The following is a 19628-nucleotide window of genomic DNA, read 5'->3' on the forward strand; positions in this document are numbered from 1 at the left end:
GGGCTTTTTTTAGCACAATTATTATATTTTCCATCCCAGGCTGGGGATGGTGCCTGCTTATCAGTGTCACTATTGCCCCAAGAGGGAGAGATGCCCCGTGGCATGAGGCACCAGCAGCAGGGCTGGAAGTGCCTTGGAGAGCAAAGAGGGCTGGGCAGCTTTGCTGGGCAGCAGCGGCACATTCTGGGATGTGCCCCTGTGTGTGTGGGAGCTCCTCAGCCCCTGATGTGTGCACAGGAGATGCTCAGCTGCCTGTCAGACCAGGTTTTCCCTTGGTGACAGTGCTGGGAGGGAGTGTGAGCACGTCTGTGGGGTCACTGGTGCTCCCTGCTGCTCCCCAGGGAGCCAGACTAAGGCAGGCCTGGTTTCTTTTGGGGAAAAATTCTAACAGGCTCAAATGGGATAAGAAATGACCTGAAACAGAGCTGAGACACAGAGAAGCATGACAAATATAATAGGAGCTTTCTGGCAGTGGCAGCCTGGGGTGTTTTATGGTGGCAGGTCAGTGTCACTAGATGGGCAAGGGCAAGGGGGGGCCTCTCCCAGCTCTTGTCTACTTTTCCCTTTTGGAAAGGCGTTGTTTTATATTTGATGTCCAAACACTTTTCTCTCAGCTGCTAAATGAAGCTCTGAGTGTTCTGCTCCTCTTTTTGAAGGGGTCATGGAGGGGGCTGAAATGTGAGCCTGGATGCAAAGGTGCAGATTCAGCCTCAGAATCACAGACTACACCAAAGGAGCCACAGCTCTTCCCACTTCTGGAGGGATAATTAATCCCCTGAGGTAGCTGCTGGCTGCAGTTTTGGGCAACCAGTTTGCAAGCCAGGGACTGGAGCATTAAGGACCAGCTACTAGAGGGTGCAGAAGGGAGGAATATTTAACTTAAACCAGAATTTTAAGCCTGGGGCCAGAGTGGCTATGCTTGTGAGAATGGAATGGACGGGGATCTATTTTTTTAAATAAGTGCCACCTCACCTCTGCCTGTGCCAGCCTCCCCCACCTCCTCCCCAGTGACAGGCTCTTTACCACGATGCAACAGGGGAAAAAAAGAATAAAAAGAGAACAGGGAAATTCTTGAGATTCTTTCCAATGGAAAAAATGTCTCCACTTATCACTCAGTGTCAACAGCAGCAGACACCTGTGCTTAAGCACCCAATGACAGGGACAAGTCAAAAGGTAACCCAAAGCCTCAGCTCCTGCATCCCCCAGGGGCACACAGGCAGGACAATGGATGTGGACACCTCCATCAGCCCCTTGGGGCCGTGGCCAGGGACTGCAAAGCTGTGAGGAGGCAAATCCTGAGGTGGCAAAGCTGGCAGCATCCAAGGCCAGGAAATGCCTGCAGTCCTGGAGCCAGGCGTTATCACAGGTCCCTAATTAGACTGTCACCTCCTCACCCCTCCCTCCTGCCCACCCTCCCTCCAGCTCTTGCTCCATCCCCTGGCACGCTGCCCTGCCAGTGACAGAGTTATTGGCTCTCTTGGTGCCCCAGCAGGGCACACCTGAGCCCTGTGCTGCCCATTTCCACCTGCTGGGAATGCTAGGCCCTTCAGGTACTGCTGCTTTTGGGACTTCTTGGTCAGCCCATCAAAGCTCCTGCTCTTCCCACTGCCTCATCCATCAGTCGCTCGGGTTACCAGTGCCCAGACTTTACCCCAGTCCCTTCCTGCCTTTCTTCAAGTCCTTGTCCAGGGAAAATATCACAGTTTTGGGGAAGAGAACCTCCAAACATTACAGCAGCCCTGTGTTTTTGGGTCCTATGCAATGCCAAGCTGTTGGTAGGAAGGCACTACAACCTGACAGTCTGGTCAGGGGAGCACCTGCTTCCCATCCCTCAGTCCTCACCCATTTCCTGTGTGATGTTGAGCAAGCTGATGATTTTCTACATTAATTTCTTAATTAATGCTAATACTTCAACTTGATTGGGAAGAATAGAAATAATGATAATAATACTAATAACGATAATAATACTACTAATAATGAAGGCCATTCATAGGATGTGCAGCAACATCCTGCATGTGAAGACAGAGATGGTCAATTATTAGTGAATGTATAATCATAGAATGGTTTGGGTGAGAAAAGACCTTTAAGGTCATCTGTCCAACCCCCTGCAATGAACCTACACCACCAGACATCACTGCACATGTCTCCATCATGTTTCTGTCCTTGTTCCTGCGGCTGCTGCATTCCTCCTGGCTTGGTCAGTGATGATGCTATTGAGATGTTTTCTAAACAGAGACAATTATCTCACACAGGCAATAGGATTTAATTTATCCTGCTAGGAAGATACATCTTGGTCAAGGCCCATGCATCCACCAGAATGGAAATTTGGTTCACACCTGCCTCCAAGACCTGGCACATCCTGGCTGATGCTTTTTAGCTGAAGTGCTTGGATTTGGTGTGTGATTGCTCTCAGCACCTCTTACAGCAATGCAGATGTGTCAGGGGGATGCCTAAACCTGACCTCTCCCAGTGCAGGTTTAACTGTTTAATCCCTTTTTTTTTTTTTTTTTTGCTAATAGAGATCAGAAACAGTGAGAGTTTACTAGCATTGCTCTATCAATTGGAAAAGTGACTTTTTCTCCTGTTATCCAGCGTTTTCCCCCAAATCCAACCACCAAGCAGCATCCGCTAAGCGCCGCATAATTCAGCATCATTTGGTGCCTGTAATTCCACAATTACTCTTCAAGGCTCATTTGCTTCAAGGTCTTCAGGCTGTAAAGTTATGGGAGTGTGGTTAGTTGATTTTCAGGAATGTCTGCTCTCTGGCAGGGGCTGGAGAAGGAAAGAACCGAAAAGAGATGCATGCAAATTCAATGACATAGCAGGAACTTGAGAGGCATTTCAACACAGCAATACCCACAGGCAAAGGAATTGTAATTGTGCAGGGGAAATACAGCCTTGCCAGCTCCACGATTTTATCAGGAGTCTGGTAATTTCCAGAGTGTCCTTAAAAGCCCAGCTGCTGGAGTCATCTCATTGTTAGGGAGTCTCAGCTTCCTTTTAAACTGAAAAAGAGCATTTCAAGTATTTTTTCTTTTTTTTTTTTCCCCTCAGAGAAAATCTTTAGAAAGTAAAGTAAGTTGAAGGTTCAGACATGGAAGGAAAAGAGAGCTCAGATCATATCAAAACTAAGCAGAACATTAATGCAAAGATCCATGATCAAAGCCATGCTTATTCAGTGGGTTTTGGAAAAATTATTTTTAGTTTTGGAAAAACTCAGTGCCAAAACAAAACCTGTCACCATTTTTATCTGAACATCTGATTTAAAATCTCCTGTGCTTGGCTGTCCCAGCCTTCTGTCCTTGCTTGGAAAAGCCTTTGGTGGCTCCAGGCTGGGGCAGCAGGAGATGTCAAGGCTTTGCCCTTGCTCTTTTTCTTTCTCCTCTCCTCATTTTCAGCTGTGACCTGCAGTTCTCCAGCTCTTGGGGCCCTGGGAGTGTTTGCAGGGCAGCTGGGCCCCTAATGGGATGAGTCCTGAGGAGTGCAGGCTCCTGGAGCAGTTAAAGTCTCCATGTGGACATGGTGGAGAGAAAAGGGAAGGAGAAGGGCAGCTGAGCAGAGGAATTTGCCTTGACCAGAGCACATCCCCTTCCTTTCCAGGGAGGGTTGTTATACAGACCTGAGGTGGGATGGATTCCCAAACAGAAAGCAAAAAGACTCCTTGCTTTTTAAACAATGCACCTTTCCCTCAGAAAATGGCTTTTTGTTGGGGGCTGTGAGCTTTTACAGCACCTTTCAGTAGCACCGCAAGTCTGTTCCCTGCTTCCTCAGAGCAGTCACTCAAGCAAGGCTGGAGATAAATGCAGTCAGAGATGGCAAAAGTTAATGGTTTTAGAAGCTTCACTTTGTACTGGATCAACATCCAGAGGTTTCAGCCCTTATTTTGAGTGGTTTTGGACTTAACTGGGCCTCCTGGCTCCTGAAGGCAAAAAATGAGCTCTGTCCCATCATGTGTTCTGGTTCCAGCAGGCCCTGGCAATGCAAGCACAGTGCCAAATGGCAATTCCAGCCCTCTGGAACAGCCCTCTGGCTACCCAAGACACCTCCCAGGCTGGTGACTCCAATCCTCCCCCAGCTCCCAGGGAGGCTCTCACAGAGGAGGCACATGGACACTGCATAGCTTTGCTCTTGGTCCAGCATCCAAATCCTGAACTTCCAGAACAGTTTTGGGATTTCTGTGTAAGTTCTGCAGGACATTTCTGGAGGTGCAGCCACTGTGATGTGATGAACTGTTCCATGTGGAAAGCAGGTGGAGCAGCCTGAGCCCTTTCCTGCAGTGCCTTGGTGCCAGCAGTGTGTAGGAAGGACTCTTGCACACCCAGGGCAGTCCTGAGCTCTGATCCCCTTTGCTCTCCATATTCCCATGAAGTCCCTCTCTCTGTCTCACTGCCTGAGCAATTCTGCCAAAGGTTTGGGTTCATAACGCTGCCAAAATGCCTTGCTGAAACCTAAGAGTGAAAATATTTCTGTTTCTGAAAGGCCCCACATTGCTGCTGACAGGGAGCGAACTCTTTCTTTTCTTAGACAAAACCCTAAATGTCTGTTCTGGCTCTAGCAGACATCAACTTCAGCCTAAGGAAAACAGCAACAAATCAGGAAAGCCAAGTTTCCTGCAGAAAGCCCAGTGTTTGGCTGGCCAGTAACTGAGTGCTAATTCCAGGAATAAAACAGCTGCTATCCTTGCACACAGGCAGTTGTCTTGGAATTTAAAGAGGAAATAAAATGGGGCAGGGAAACAACAACAAAAAATTCTTTAAACATCATATATAAAACCATGCCAAAAGTATAGAGCAGCAGAAGTTCTCATTCAATGAATTGCTTGATAGGTGAGCAAATGCTGCTGGTGAAACTCTGGGTCCACTGAAGCTGACTGTCAGAATTGGAGGCTGGCTCTTTCCCACAGACCAGGCTGCACACGTGTACCTCATTTTACCTAAAATCTGTTTTGCCTAAAATCAGATTGCAAAATTTGCCTTTTGCACTCTATTTTCATGCTGTTCATGGGAAATGCTGAGTCCCAATCCATGGAAAAACAGAGACTGAGATGCAGCCTGCATCAAGCCAATGTGGTCCTACAAAACTACAGGTTCAGGGAGGCTTCAAAATCTAAGAAAAAGAAGTGACCAAACAATTGTCACTGCTGATTGAGTTGAAACAGAGTTTCACCCAGGTGGGAACTTGCACAATCCTCATCACTTTAACATCCTGGTGCTTCATCCTCTATTGCATTCATTCTTGTGAAGTCTCTCCTTGCACAGGTGAAGCAAATAATCAGAGGGATTTGCTGAAGTCTCTTAACCAGGCTGTCTCACCTACAAAAGGCCTTTGTCTTCAGCTGTGGCTTGCTATTGATGTAGAATCTTTTTCTGCTGCACCTCTCTTTTGTCTCTGCCCCTTCCTCCTGTCAAGCCCAAAATGCTTTCCCTGTGTTCGGTGGAGGGGCTGTGCAACACTGAAGAGCAACATCCTGAGGTAAGCCCCAAAATAGCTTTTTATTCATGCTGTGCTGCTTCTTACTGCGGGCTCCTGTGTGCACAGGAGCTATTTCTAGTTTCCATTTGCCACATCCGCTTCACCCTCCTGTCTTGTACTCCCCTTTACTCCCCAAATTCCTTCTGTGAGACTCTCATTTTCTTCTCTCTCCTGATTCTGTTTTGCTGTCCATCACCCCTGCAGTGTGTGCCTGGGTAGGGAGGGCTGATGGGGTTTGCTGCCTCTTCCTGGGGCCCTGCTGGTGTCCCCTCCCTTTGTAGGAGGCTCCTCTCCCTGCCCATGCAGCAGGCACTGTGCCTCTCTGTGGCATGGTGTGCATCAGAAAACAGAGAGCCTCTGGAGGAGGGATGGCTTTGGAGCAGCTGAGCAGCTGACATCACTCAAAAGCCTTTAAAGCTCCTGCCATTGGTCTACAAAGACTTTGGAGGGTGTTTATAGATGCAATCTCATAGATTGCCAGAGGGGAGAAAATATTCCCCTGTCCTTTTTGCCTTTTCCACTATCAGAAGACAGCTGGGGAGGGGAAAGCTGTGCTCCCAGCACCTGAGTGCCCTCTCTGTGCTGCTGTGTGGCAGGAGGTGGGAAATCAGCGACATGACTGAGCTGTTTGCTCTGCCTCCCTGCACAGTGCCAGGGCTGGGGCAGCCTGCTGAGGTGCTTTGCTCTCTCCCTGCAGCCTCCTGCCTTCATGGGAACAATGGGATGATGTGACTGGAGCCTTATAAAAAATACTGACTTGCCTTTGAGGCTGTCTCACCAAGCAGGAGCACAGAGAGCCCCAGAACAGAAGTTCAATTGTTGCCCTGCTCCTGGGCAGAGGCTGCTCCCAGGGAATGCTGCCTGCCACTCCTCTCCTCGTGTGGCCCAGCTGCTCTGCCCCACCCTGTGTCCCCTAGGCCTGGTGCTTTGACTGGCTCGTGTCACCAGGAGTTGTCCCCCACCTGGAACTGGCAGCCAGGGAGATTTTGGGATGTGCCTTGCCCTGGCACTGCTGGGCCTGGCAAGTGATGCTTCCTACAAGGATGGAGATTGTCAGGAGAGTGGCAGGAGCCTTGGGAAGGTGAATGAGGAGGTAACCCTGGTTTTGAGGTCAGATCACGGGGGAGGCTGTGCTGTGCCTGCTCCTGTTACCTCAGCTCTGAGGTTGCTTTTTGCCAGGATTGCCAATATCCCCTTGACCTGTTAATAACTTACCCTCTTTAAACTCCTTTTTCCTTTTGCACCAACCAGTGGGTGTCAGCAGGTGAACTTGCAGCTGCCACTGGGGTGTTGTTCCCTCCCTAACACCTTTACTGGGGCATCTGTTGAAATCAATAGACCATCAGGAAATACCTGTAAGGGTGTTGATCCAAGTGGGGATGAACACCATGTGGAGAGTTTGGATGTGTCAGCCAGGCTGCAGGACCTCTACTAAAGCAAAACTTTCATGCCTGCTTGCTTTAAACTGCCCTGAGCATCCTGAGTAATCCCCTTGCTCCCTCTGCTCCTTCTTCATCCTCAGTGTGTTTCCAGCTCCTGAGAGTGGGCATGCAGCATTTCAATGAGGCTGTAGTCACTGAGACCTGCTGCTCCCTCTCCTGCAGCCCAGGAGTCGTGTGGCAGTGCTGGGTTCTGGGTGTCAGAACATTGATTTGTGGTGCACAGACAGCACTGTGTGGGTCAGTGGTGCTGGGCAGACACAGGACTGGGGTAGGGCAGCAGAGTGTTGGGTGGTGTTAGCACAGCCACAGCCTCCCCAGGAAAATCCTGCTGTCCCCCAGGCTTTGACTGGCTTCCTGTAGGGGTGAGGATCATGGAACTGTGCCTGAGACTGAGCTCTCTGCAGTAATGCCATCTCCCAGGCTTTGTGCTGGAATAAACGTCTTTGTGCTGGAAGTTAAGTACCTGCAGCACTGGCCTCTGCTATAAAGGCAGGAAACACGTTGTGCCCAGAGATAAATCTTTGGTGGTGACTTTATTAGAAAGTTTTTGGGCTGGGAAGGGTCTCAGTAGAGATGCTTATAAAAGCCAATTGCAGAAGGGGTGTTCCTCATCCAGTGTGTGTGGATGAGTTTCCCTCCTGGGTGAAGAGGGATGCAATGATGCCTTCCTGGAGGATATATAGGTTGACTTCCTAGCTCAGGAACTCATCAAACCTCAAAGCTTTCCTGGAGACTGATGCACATCCAGGCTCTGGGTGTATGAATGGACCCTGGAGTTGTAGTCATGTCCTTACTTGACAGCATGGCACATCCTGCCTTTGCCCAAACAGAGTCTCTCCATCAGTGTCTGAATTGCTTCAGGCTTTGCCAGGCTGGGGGAAGAGTTCAGAGAGATGGGGACAGGCAAAGCTGTTCCTCCCTTCGTGCTGGTGACATGTTTTGGCACATTTTTAGCTGGTATTTCCTGGGGTTTGTTCTGAGCAGCTAAATGTAAGTAAAAATGGGGAATTTCACATGGAGGAAGAAAGTAGCTTTGGTAAGCCCCAGCCTGATATTTTGGGTGCTTCTAGGTGGCCCTTTGGAGACCTGGTTCTAGGGGCTTTCACTGACGATGGGGACATCCTGACCTGAGTTGGTTACAGCAGACTCATTTCCATCCCCATTCTTTAACCTCAGCCTTGCCATCCTCCAAAAAGTGCAGTAATGATAATGTGCTGCTTTCATCTGCAAATTGTGCTGGTATCTATTGGTGGGAACACCAAAAGGATGCTGCTGTGCTGCTGGTGGGGAAAGGATGTCAGGCCACTCCTCAGATTCTCAGTTCTGTTTTTGGGACCCTCACCCCAAGAAAAACATTGAGATGCTGGAGTGTGCCCAGGTAAGAAGCAATAGGACAGGAGGAAATCATCTCAGGTTGCAGCAGAGGGGGTTTAGATTGGATATTAGGGTAAACTTCACCAAAAGGGTGGTCAAGCTCTGCACAGGCTGCCCAGAAAAGAGGTCAGTCAGTCTACATATCTCTTAAACACCCTGGAGGTATTTAAGAGATATGTAGATGTGGCACTTAGGACTTGGCAGTGCTGGGTTAATGGCTGGGCTGGATCATTTGAAAGGCTTTCTAACCTAAATGATTTTATGATTTTATGATTTTCTGCCTTGCCCCTCAGGACTTGCCAGGCTTCCCTTGCATGTGTAGGTAGTCAGGAGGGGCACCAAGCTTGCAAAGTTTCAAGACAGGAAGAAGATTTTCTGACATTTCTAATAACCATCTCTGATCATTATTTTAACTGGGGGAGAAGGAGCTGGACTTGTACCTTGTGTGAGACTGAAGGTGTCTCTGGGTTTTAGCAAGTGATTGTACAATAGTGACCCTCTAGGAGTTAGACTGAGATAAAAGAACACATCACTGCATCTTCCTGTGGCTGTCTGAAGTTTCCAAGTTACAACACTCCTTATTCATGCCTCAGTGCTACTGATAATTCATGTTTCCAGTTTCTATCATGCACAAGGTCAAACATGACATCTTGTGAAATGCCGAGTGTCTTCTTCCCTGTGCCTCCAGGTGATAAGCTAGGGGCAGATATGCTGAGAAGGAAATAAATAAATAAAACATTTGAAGATGAGGAAATGTGTTTTCACACTCTGTTTGCAAGCTGAGAGTGAAGGAGAAAGAGAGCAGGGACTGAGCTTCTGTGTGGCAGCTGGGAAGTGCATGGCTCAGGAGGCTGGGTAATGGGCTATGAAAGTCCTTCACCTCTGGGCTCTCAGTGCTCATCCAGGCCAGCAGTGGGGGAATATTGTTGCTCTGGCAGAGTTTCTCAGTGGTTTCTGTCAAATTGAAAGGACTTAATTCCTCTCTGAGATGCCCTATTCCTGCTGCAGCAAATGCTCTGGGGACGAAGAGCTGTTTTTGGCAAGACTGTTGTTGCCCTGTTGGAAATGACCAAGCTGCCATTAGACCAGCTGATGCAGGTGAGCACTTGTGACTTGGGCACACAAATCTTCTCATCTGCTCGGTGCCAGGTGAGAAAATGTCTGTGCTCAACTCAAAGAACTGAAGAGGTGGGCTGGGTATCAAAAAGCAGGAAGTGAGTGAGAGTGCATTCCTGTGGGCAGATCAATCCTTGGTGGTGGCAGCTGGGAGCCTGGAGAACCATCTAAGATTACAACCAACTCCCTGACTGTCCCTTCCTGGGAAAAGGGTGCCTTCACATGTAGATACAGACCATTACACACTTGTTATCAATACCATATCCAAATGTGGCTGTGTCAGACCCTGGAGAAGTGGGCATTCAAGACTGGAGAATTTCTGGCTGAATGACCAGTTCAGGAAGGGAGAGGTTTAAAAAGCATTTACTGTTCAGGAGAGGGCAAGGGAGGTGGCATATGCTTTTGGTGACTTTGCAGGCATCAGCAGTGAGAAAGTGTAAACTTCCCAAGTCAGGCTGCGCTCGGCTGGAGGTGGTGGAAATGCAAAAAGATTGGTGCAAGCTGTGACTGCCTCAGCAGCTCAGGGCAAGGAGTGAAATAATTGGCTTGACCTTGGGATATGTGTCAGACAGGCCATGCTTGAACACTGGCTTGTTTCAAGAGACATCAGAAAAAAAGTGTTCAAAACAACCACTGATGGAAAATCTACAGGAGGGAGCTTTGGAGCCCTCTGAGGATGGGAGAGCAGTGAACTGTGTGCTGCACTGATGAGACTGGACTAAACAGAGCTTTTGCAGGAAGACTGATGAAAACTTTTGGGAAAAAGGTTCAGGAAGAAGAGGGGATATCCCTGCGTTTTCTGTACAGATCTTGAGAGGCTGCAATGCTTTACCCATCCTATGTGTTTTAGGCACCTTGACAAGGAACTTTAAGCTTTGCCTCAAAACCCAGTGCAGACAGCAACTGGATCTCTCTCTGGGGTTGGGAGGGCTGTGAGCTGATGTCATGGGCTGAAATCCTTCTGTCAGTGATCAGAGGGAGAGTTGGGGCCCTTAGGTTTGCCTTAACATCTGATGCCAGCTCCCCAGAGCTGCCTGGGGCTTTCTGAGCATCTCATTATTGCAGTGACGTTTCTTGCATTGCTTTGGGCTCTGTGTCTGCACAGCCCACCCCTGTCTGCATTGAAAATAGGATTACTTCTTACTTTCTATCTCAAGAGGCAGATTGAAATCCATAGAGCAGGATTTAAGCCGTTAAGGCATTCCTATTAATTAGTCTCCTGGAAGTAGAAAAGGCAGAGAGGTAAGATGCAAAGCCCCTTTTCTCTGGGGTGGGCTGTGCCATAGTGGTTGGGGGCTTTTCTGCTTGTTCTTTTTCTGGGGTAAGTGTGCTCACTAATGTCCCGTGGGGGAGAGCAGGGTTTAGCAAACAAAGCCCTGTGAAAAGGGAGAACCAGAAATAGAAAGGCTGTGAATATAGAATCCCCAGGCAGTGTCTTCCTCTGCCTGGAAGAAGCTTTCCTTATTACAAAAGCCACCCTCTGACTGGATCTCTGATGGCCCCGAGCAGTCAGGGGAAAACAAGGCCCTCAAGAGGCAATTTCTGGTGGTTTTTTTGTTTTTTGAGTCACAGTAAAGCTTATCCATAAAAGAAGCAGCAGGAGGGAAGGTGGAAAGGGAGGAGGAAGAGGGAAACAAAGGGAAGTTATAGCCAGACCTTTCACTGTCTGCAAACAGTCTCAGTGTTAACCCTTTAACAATGCTTTGAGCATCCTCAAGTCCTGAAAATCTGCTAATTAATCCACAAGTTTGTGCAAAGGTGAGCACTTTTCACAGGCCAAATTTGGACCGTGTTTTGCTGGAGAAATGCTCTGCTTGTGGTTGATTCAGTGGTAAAGAGAAGTGTTGGGACCAAGGAGAAAGTTCTTGGGGCTGGAGTTCAAAAGGCAGTAAATCATTGGAAAGGAAACCTGGGGAGATCTGGCAGTGTAAAGGTAATATCTCACATTAAGTCTGTGGACCTGAAGTGCTCTCTAGAGAGTGTGACAAGCATTAAAGGGTTAAAAAGGATCACAAGGCAGAGAGGGACTTCTGGCCTTTACAAATTCTGCTCCTGTACTTAAGTGCTTTCCACAGAAGACATTCTGTAACATTCCTCTGTTAATCTGCTTGCATCTTGGGGATTTTTAAGGAAATGTTTTGCATTTGGAGGGAGTAATGGAAATTCACAGAAAACATGAGGAAGCTCAAACTGATTTCCAGGAAATTTGCTATTAGCAAGTTCTGATTTTGCAGGTTGCAGTAGACACACACAGCATGAAGGTGCTTTGTAAAATCCCAGTGACATCTCTGTTAATACATTTCTGATAAACTACATCTTAAAAGGATTATTATGTGTTTCTAAAGGGTTCCAACCATGCTTTTTGTGTCTATGGCTTCAGAGGGACTGCCCCACAGCAGCTGCAATAACCTCTATTCCCAGGAGAAGGGTTTGCAGGGATCCACCTTGGAACTGCAAGCTCCAAACACAACTCTCCTGCTTCCACTGTCCCCTTCTCAGCTCTTGTGGCCCTGTTGTGTCTGACACAGAAGCTGTGCTGGTGTCTTTTTGTGTACACCTCCAGTGGGGAATAGCGCATGTGAGAAGGAGCAGGTGTGGGGCAAACCAACCAAGCAGAAAGAAATCCTGCAGAAAGCTCCAATGGGATTTTCCTTGTGGGCAAGTGAAGACTCCATAGGTCTGATCCACTGATGTTACATTTCTAGTTGATGATTTCCAACAAAAAGTCACTGGGTAATCCAAGAACTGAAACAAGGGACACAGGAACACACTCCTGTCTTTTGGGGTGCCACACATGTTGCTAACCTGAATTACTGATTATGGTTACCCAAATTCATATCAGGAAAGTGTATGGCAGCCAAATACAGTCAGAGCTTCTCAGGGTGATGAGGCTGCTGAGGAAGGGTTAAGTAGAAACAATGGGATAAACTGGGCAAGGGGAAATGTAGGCTGAATACCAGGAAAACATTTCTTCACACTAAGGTCACTTGGGCCGGGAGAGAGGGAAGTGGCAGCTCAGCCAGCTGCCTTCTGCAGGCTGGGGGTGCTGGGGGAAGAGGGATGGGGCTCTGCCTGGCAGTGTTTTCTGCCTCTGAGAGCTCATGAGGGGCTGGAAAGGGGAAATGTCCTAATGCCTCTGTGCCCCCTGAGGGCTTTTACTCGGGCCCAGCAGCAGGGATGGGCTCTGAAATAAGTGAGAAGGAAAACCAGGGATTAAGTAAGGAAAAAGGAGTGGCTTGAAAAGAATTCATTGGAAACCTTTACCTGAGTAGGCAACAATCACCGCCCAGAAATATCTGCAAAGAAAAGTGTGAGAGGGATGCCTTTGGCCAGGAACCAGGCTGGTCAGGGATCCCTGATTGCAGCCTGGGGTGAGGCTCAGCCTTGGCACTGCAGTGCTGCTGTTGGGCTGCAACAATTCCCTGCACACCTGCCCTGGTCAGGTCAGCACATCTGGAGAAAATCCTGCCTCTGCAGCCGGGTTTTCTGCCCAGCTGGAAGTAAAATGTGTTGCTGTAAATGCTAACTGGATAGGCTGCAGTGGGGATGTGTGAAGGCAAACCTGTGTGCAGGTATGAAGGAGTCTGTCTGTCTGTCTGAGGAGAATGTAGATTTAGGTATAAAATACAAAGGATAAATGCGGAATCATGGACAAATTATTTTTTTCATTTAGCTTTTGGGAATATTCAGCCCTCTGTGCTGAAGACAGTTTACAGTAGATGAGTAATAGGAAATGAGGCTCTGAAATATTCCCTTGCTTTTCTGTATTGTACCTTGTTACAAACCCCCCCCCCTGCAAAATACTAACAAAACTAAACCAAAAAATAAAAAGCACCCCACCTTTTGAAAACTGATTTTCCTTTTGTTCCTAAAGATTATGAAGGACATTTTTGGATCAAGGTTTTTATTGCCCTTTGAGGGTTGTCTGAGTGGAGATGGACTTTGTGTGTCAAAGCTTGACTCCACCTTCTGAAATGTTGCTGTCACAGCACAGAACACAGATGGGACACTGAAATTAATTCTGCAATAATTCACCTGCCACTCAGCCAGCTCAGCTGTATCCTAGTGTAAGTGGCACCTTTCATTCTTCTTAATTCTTAGTTGCTAATTCAGATGTCATCTGAAGCTGCAACAGAAGAAAATACAAAGACTACCATTCACTACCTAAAGAAATTACTTGGGAGAACTTGTCAAGGTGTATTTGTACACCTCGAGGCCACTGAACTATTACCATTACCAGGAGAACTGCAACCAGGAAACTTCAGAAAACCATCCAATCATTTCAGTCCTTCTCTGAAGTCCTCAGAAAAGGAGGCCAGATGGGAAAGGAGTTTATCATGGAATCTGAAGATATTGGCATCTGGTTTCCTTCTGGACTGGGGACAAAACATCTGAGTTAGTCTTTGAAGGATACTTTGCTGCATGAAGTTGTGTGGTGAAGACATGGTCTCATCCCACTCTGTGGTCTAACTGACCTCCTTGAATTCAGCTTGCTGGAAACCTTTCCCCTGCCTGAAAGTTCACTCTGCCTCCCTTGTTTTTCTTCTCCACATTGCAGTAATTCTGCTTGGTGAGATGGAACTTGGTTTGCTTCTAGCAGCAGAGGAAATCCAGCAAACACCATTGAAAATGGGCTGAAATTTGCTTGTTCTGTCAGGCTGAGTGGGTGGCTGTGAGACACTTGGCTGCCTGGAGCTGCTTCAGATGAGTAAACAGGGGAGGAAGTCCCTACCCAAAAAGAACTCAGAGCAGAGATCCAAACTGGGCTTGTAAGATGAGTGAGTACAGAAAAGCTGGTTTGATACTGCACAAAGTTTAAAGCTTTGGCTTCACCCTTGTGGAAAATCTTTGCAGGGAGAGGGAACCCCAGGAAAGAGAGATGAACCAAATATCCAACAGGATAGGAAATTCCCATGCCCCACAAGACCAGCTAACTGTTGGAAACCATCTCCAGTGCCCTGTCAGCAGGAGAAAGCAGCCCACTGCAGCAGGGTTACTAGAGACCTTGAGATTTCCAGAGGAAGGACACCATTTTATTTTGTTTCTCTTTCCATTTTAAATCAAAGCTAAGTTTTTCCATCCTCCTCAAACCACCAGACTGAAGTTCCAGTCGAGCTTGCACCCACAAAACCACCCTGACTTCAGTGTGTGAGCTGAATCCAGCCTTTGGCCCTAACCCCCACAGAAGCTGACCCCTCAGTTCTGGGTTTGGCCAGACCATGGATGCACACTCAGTGCAGCCCTGGAAATTGGGAGAGGAGGTTTTTGTTTGATTTCTGATATTTCCTTTCCCACCAACCTGGTGCGTGCAGACCTTGGTGCCTGCAGCAGAGTGAGCTCAGGCACTTGTTTCCAGAGCCAGCTCTGGCTGGAAGCAGCCCTGAGTTTCCTGCATGGTGTGCTGAAGGAGCCCTGCTGAAAGCCTCCTGTGGCTCTGACAACAGGGATTAACCAGAGGAGCCAGGTGGCAGTGGCCTCTCTGGAACATCTTCTGCCACCACGAAGAGCAAAAAGCTGTGATCGTTCTTCTGCTTCCCAGTGTAGTTGGTGATGTTGAGCAAGGAAAGCTGAGTTCAGGCAAAGGATTGTATTCAGGCATCTGGGGAAGAGGTTTTGGGAGTCACAGTTTCTAACTGGTAAAGCTGAGACTTGTTTGGCCTGATTTTTTTCAGAGGTATGTAGCACATGTGGCCCCTGTGTGACTGCACTTGTAGCATGGCCATTTGCCACTTAAGATCAGGGCATGGATGTGTTGGGCTGGACAAACAGGAACCCACCCTGAAAACCTTCCCATGATGGCTCAAAGCATAAAGCTAGAGAAGGGAGGAAAACCAACCATTTTCAATCCTGTTCTGTGTTTTGGGTTTTTTGGCCTTTGAAGGAGTCTGTGAAGCTCTGAGAGCAAGGGATGCAGGGCCTTTGGGTGGGCAGTACTCAACATATTCTCTGTGCTGCCATAACACCTTCAAGAGTCTGTGGGTGAGTGGATCAAGGAAACACAGAGCTCTTGAACTGCGAGAAGGTTAAGCTGACAGGTTTTGATCAAGTACTGGGTTTGACTGGGACATGTGGTTGGACTGAAGTGTCCCCTCTGCCACATATAACCACTTAATTTCTGACCCTTCTTAGTGCAGGAACAGAACTCTGAGTTCAACAGGATGGAAATTCAGCTGAATAGTTTAAAAGTTACTACTTATTTCGTGATTCCGTGCAGAAGTGGCATCACTTGCTGGACCTGAGATCTATGCAAGCTTGTGTCTCTGGTGCTGGCAGTGAGAGGTTGGGGACAAGGACAATCACATTTTTAACCCCCTAACATGCTTGCTATTGTTTTGGCAACCCCAGCATTTGAGTAATTGTTCCTTCTGTCCTGTGCTGGCTCTCTCTTTGCTGCTGGAGAGATGATTTGATATGCAGCAAGGCCAGCACAGCATTTCAAGCCTCCTTGCCTCTGCCTGCCTTCCTCCCAGCTGGTGAGCAGAGTTATCACCCTCTCTCAGACTTCAAATTGGGGGGTTTCAGAACAAGCCCTGAGTACCTGGGAATATTTAAAGCAGCACAAACACGAGGGTTGTTTTTTTTTAGCTCTGCATTGACATTCCTGTGTTATCAAGCCCCAGAGCTTGTTGCTTTTGTAGGAAGGAGAGCTATGAATGGTCCAGGAATGTGATGTTCCACTCAACCCTATCTCTTATCAGCACACATAAGGCTGCTGTGTCTTCTGGAGAGCTTTTCCATTGCTGTTAGCAGCTCGTTTCTTCTCCTAAACTTGCTTCTCACTTTATATATATCCTGCCTGTTCTCCAAAATACCCATCCATCTAAACTGCAGTCACCTCATTTCCTTTGAAATCCCTTCAGCCCTGCCTGCTCCTGCAAGCCCCAGGCAGGCTATTCCAGCTTGCTCTGGGGACACTAAAGGAATGTCCCTCTGAACCTATTCATTGTGGAAAGAGCCTTCTCTGAGGCAGTGCAGTGTTGTGCTGCAGGGGGTCTGGAGCAGGGAGCAGTTCCTTGCAGCCAAAAACCAGTCCCAGGTGCATGCCCTCAGCATGGTGGTGGGTGAAGCTGCATCTGCAGTGAGCAGGTATCAATATTTAGGTGGAAGGCTGTAGGGGAGGATGTCTTTCCAAGCCTTGCTGAGGGTGCTCCAAGGGCCAGACTTTGCCTTGAGCATCAGTTGCAGCTCAGGTACCACAGTGGGCTCTACATGGACCTGTGGTGGTGCTTGGAGAACCTGACCCCAGAGGGAGTCTTTTAGAAAGACTCATAAAGACAACTAGGCCATTAAAAAAAAAAAGATAAAAAAAAGATAAAAAAAATAAAAAAGCCCTTTGGTATTTGTTTAAGAGATAAGATAAGCTGACAAAAATGCAGAAGACAATTGTTTACACACGCGCACAGACACATACACCAGGAAGAAAATTCTTTTCCAAAAATAGCTACTGACTTCTTATTTATAGACTTTTTTTCCTCCCCTTTCTTCTGACATGAAGCAGAACATTTACATAAGGGGCAAATAGATCTGATGATGAATAACTGTTTCTTGAGCAGACCAAAGTCCTCATTAGACCTGCCAGCAGGGACAGATGTCTGGGCCTAGGGATAGCACCAGAATTAGCAAGTATCATTTAACTGTCTGAAGTCTTCAACTAGCAATAGACAATCTGCTAGAAGTTCAGTGGGATTTTTTTCAAAGCATCAAAATTATGGCAGGTCTGATTTATTCAGTTTTAAAAGTTTCATGGGGCAGAATAAAAGGTTTAGTTTGTGTCTGACCTACACGGGATTCATTGTGGCTTCTGCTCCCAGGCGCCCTTGACCACCTCTTGTCCAGCAAGAAAAATATGGTGGAACTCCTTGTTGAGCCTGGAGTGCTGGACTCTGCTTTAGGAGATGATGAAAGCAGAGGAAGAGGAGGAGGCAGGCTACAAAGGAGAAGCTTTGCACGTTGCAGTGCACGTAACACAAGATGCCACCATGGGCAGAGGCTGACGGGAGCAGGGGCGCACAGAAACGCGTTCCTTAGCTTTGTGTGAGGGTATTTTTAGTCTTGCAGAGTACAGACCCAAACTTTGGACAAAAATAGCCATCCACTTACATAACATCCTTGCTTACAAGCCTCCCCCCCGGGAGGCTCCTGGAGCAGGGGCTGTCAGTCACAGCGTGGCCGTGACTCAGCGCGGACGCGCATCCCAGCACCGCGATGTGCAGCGCTACCCTGCACGGCACCTGGGACAGCACATGGAAAGCAACTTCCCAGCTCCATGGTCCCAAGGATGAGGCAGGGCATTGATCAGGGCAAAGAAATGTAGATGGGGCAGCTCTTCCCCTTCTTTCCTATTTGCCCATGGCAAATGGGCAGCATGAAGAAAGGACGCGGGAAGGGTTTGCATTCTATGGGTTCCTGGTTTTGCTTTTTTAGGGTTTCCTGAACTGGAGGTAGCCCAGATACTGAGCCCTTGCTCTCCATTGCCTTGCAGTGTGAATTGTTGGTCCTGTTGTATTGCACTAAATAGTTAATTTAGTTGTTATTTTGCACTGGGTGATTAGAGTTTTTGCACTGAGTGGTCCTTATATTGCACTGAATAGTTGATGTTATATCACATGGTTTGTTCTTCCCCCATCACATGGTCTTTCCCTCACTCACCCCAGTACCCCCCTGGTGGTCTCTTGCTGGGTTACCTCTCCCCTCACCACTCCTCACTGGTATCCCATCAGCTGTGGACGTCTTCCTCCACCCCTCACTCCCCTGTGTACAAAAGGTACAGTGGGCCCTGCCACTGGGGAATGCTCTCTTTTGCCATCTGTCTGTCCATCTGATGTGTCTCTTGGAATAAAGAGAGAATGTTACCACATGGAGAAGATTGCTTCTGATCTTTTGCTCTAGTCTGTGTAAGACCGTGTGGGCCAGGGTCTATAGCTAGCCAGAGTGGACCCCAACAGCCCACCAAGACACGGTCTTACAGGTCTGACATTGCCCATTTTCAGTGTCACTGTGTCCCTGCCACTGCTGTGGCTGACTTCTCAGAAGTGAGATTCCAGCTCAGAAGCTCTGGAGCTGAAGAGGTTTGGAGTCACAGTTTGCCCTTTGACCCTCTCCTTAGGACAGAGGCATACTCATGCTCAGGGGAAAGTTGCCCGGTCACATCCTGGGCTCCAGCTATTCCGGTGATAAACAGGGGAGTGTGGTGTCAAGGGTGCTCATTCTTTCCATTTGCACTTTGAACATGCGTGGTTAGAGATTAGTAATGTGTCATCCTTTCTTCATCCTGTTTTCCCTTGGCAGCCATGCTGTAAGTGGATGAGCCCGGGCAAGTAGGTGATACTGGTTTGTTTGCCAAAAGCAACATTACGTGGTGATAGCACTCGTTGGCTCTGAGGGACCAGTTCTGCTGAACGTGCTTGTTTTCCTGAGGCACCAAGGTGGAATGGGTTTTGGGTAAAAATAACTGACCTCCCCATGCTGAGCCTGAGCATTTTTTCCTAGGAAGCCATTTTTAACCACAGATGGTGACCAGATGCAGTGGTTATCCAGGACATCAAAGCTGGAAGCCCACCATGGGGAGGAGTTGAATTCTTTCCTTTTGCTATCAGACCTTCTCAAGTGGAACATCCTCCTGGTTATCCGCTGGTGTGAAGGGAAATGTTTGGGGGGAATATGCGGGAATGTTGGGTCAATGGGAGACGTGCAGTGGTGGGTGTACGTGTGCATGCTTGGGAACAAACACTGACTGCTGATGGATTCTGAGAAAGCCGGGGCTGTCCACTGTGTCCCAGAATAGCTCATGTAAACAGGTGGCCTTACGCTGCATCCATGCTCTGTGATGGGGATGTGCAGCCCTGAAACGTAATTTGTTACACAATTTATCAAAATAGCCATCCTTCCTTACTGGGAAGGGACAAGGAAAAATGAGAGACGAGCTTGATTTATTGGGATAAATAGTCAGTTGTTTTCTAATGCCTTGCAGTGATTTCATTGGGAGCCTTGTGCGACATCAGAATACAGTGGTGCATTTATAGAAATGTTATTTTTGTCTTAGCTATGTGGAGGGGTGGTGCTAAAATATCCATATTATTACTGGCCATGAAAAAGACAGCTCCTTGTCTTTTCAACCCTTGTCTTTTTAGCATCAGCTTTGGGTGCTGCTGTAGGCCAGGTCCCTCTGTCACTCTAGCAGAGGCACATACATCACATGCAGGATGCAGAGAGGGTCTCTGGGTG

At 47.9% G+C, this 19628-nt stretch overlaps 1 long non-coding RNA gene across 1 annotated transcript; it reads left to right on the forward strand.

The window, feature by feature from the left end:
- The first annotated feature begins 5424 nt into the window (after positions 1–5424).
- Positions 5425–18790, forward strand: LOC132070747 (uncharacterized). The gene is made up of 3 exons (XR_009418036.1): positions 5425–5472; positions 17829–17887; positions 18693–18790. It is a non-coding gene; the product is annotated as an uncharacterized LOC132070747 (long non-coding RNA).
- The last annotated feature ends 838 nt before the right edge of the window (positions 18791–19628 follow it).

This window comes from Ammospiza nelsoni, chromosome 3, assembly GCF_027579445.1.
Source record: "Ammospiza nelsoni isolate bAmmNel1 chromosome 3, bAmmNel1.pri, whole genome shotgun sequence".
Lineage (NCBI taxonomy): Eukaryota > Metazoa > Chordata > Aves > Passeriformes > Passerellidae > Ammospiza > Ammospiza nelsoni.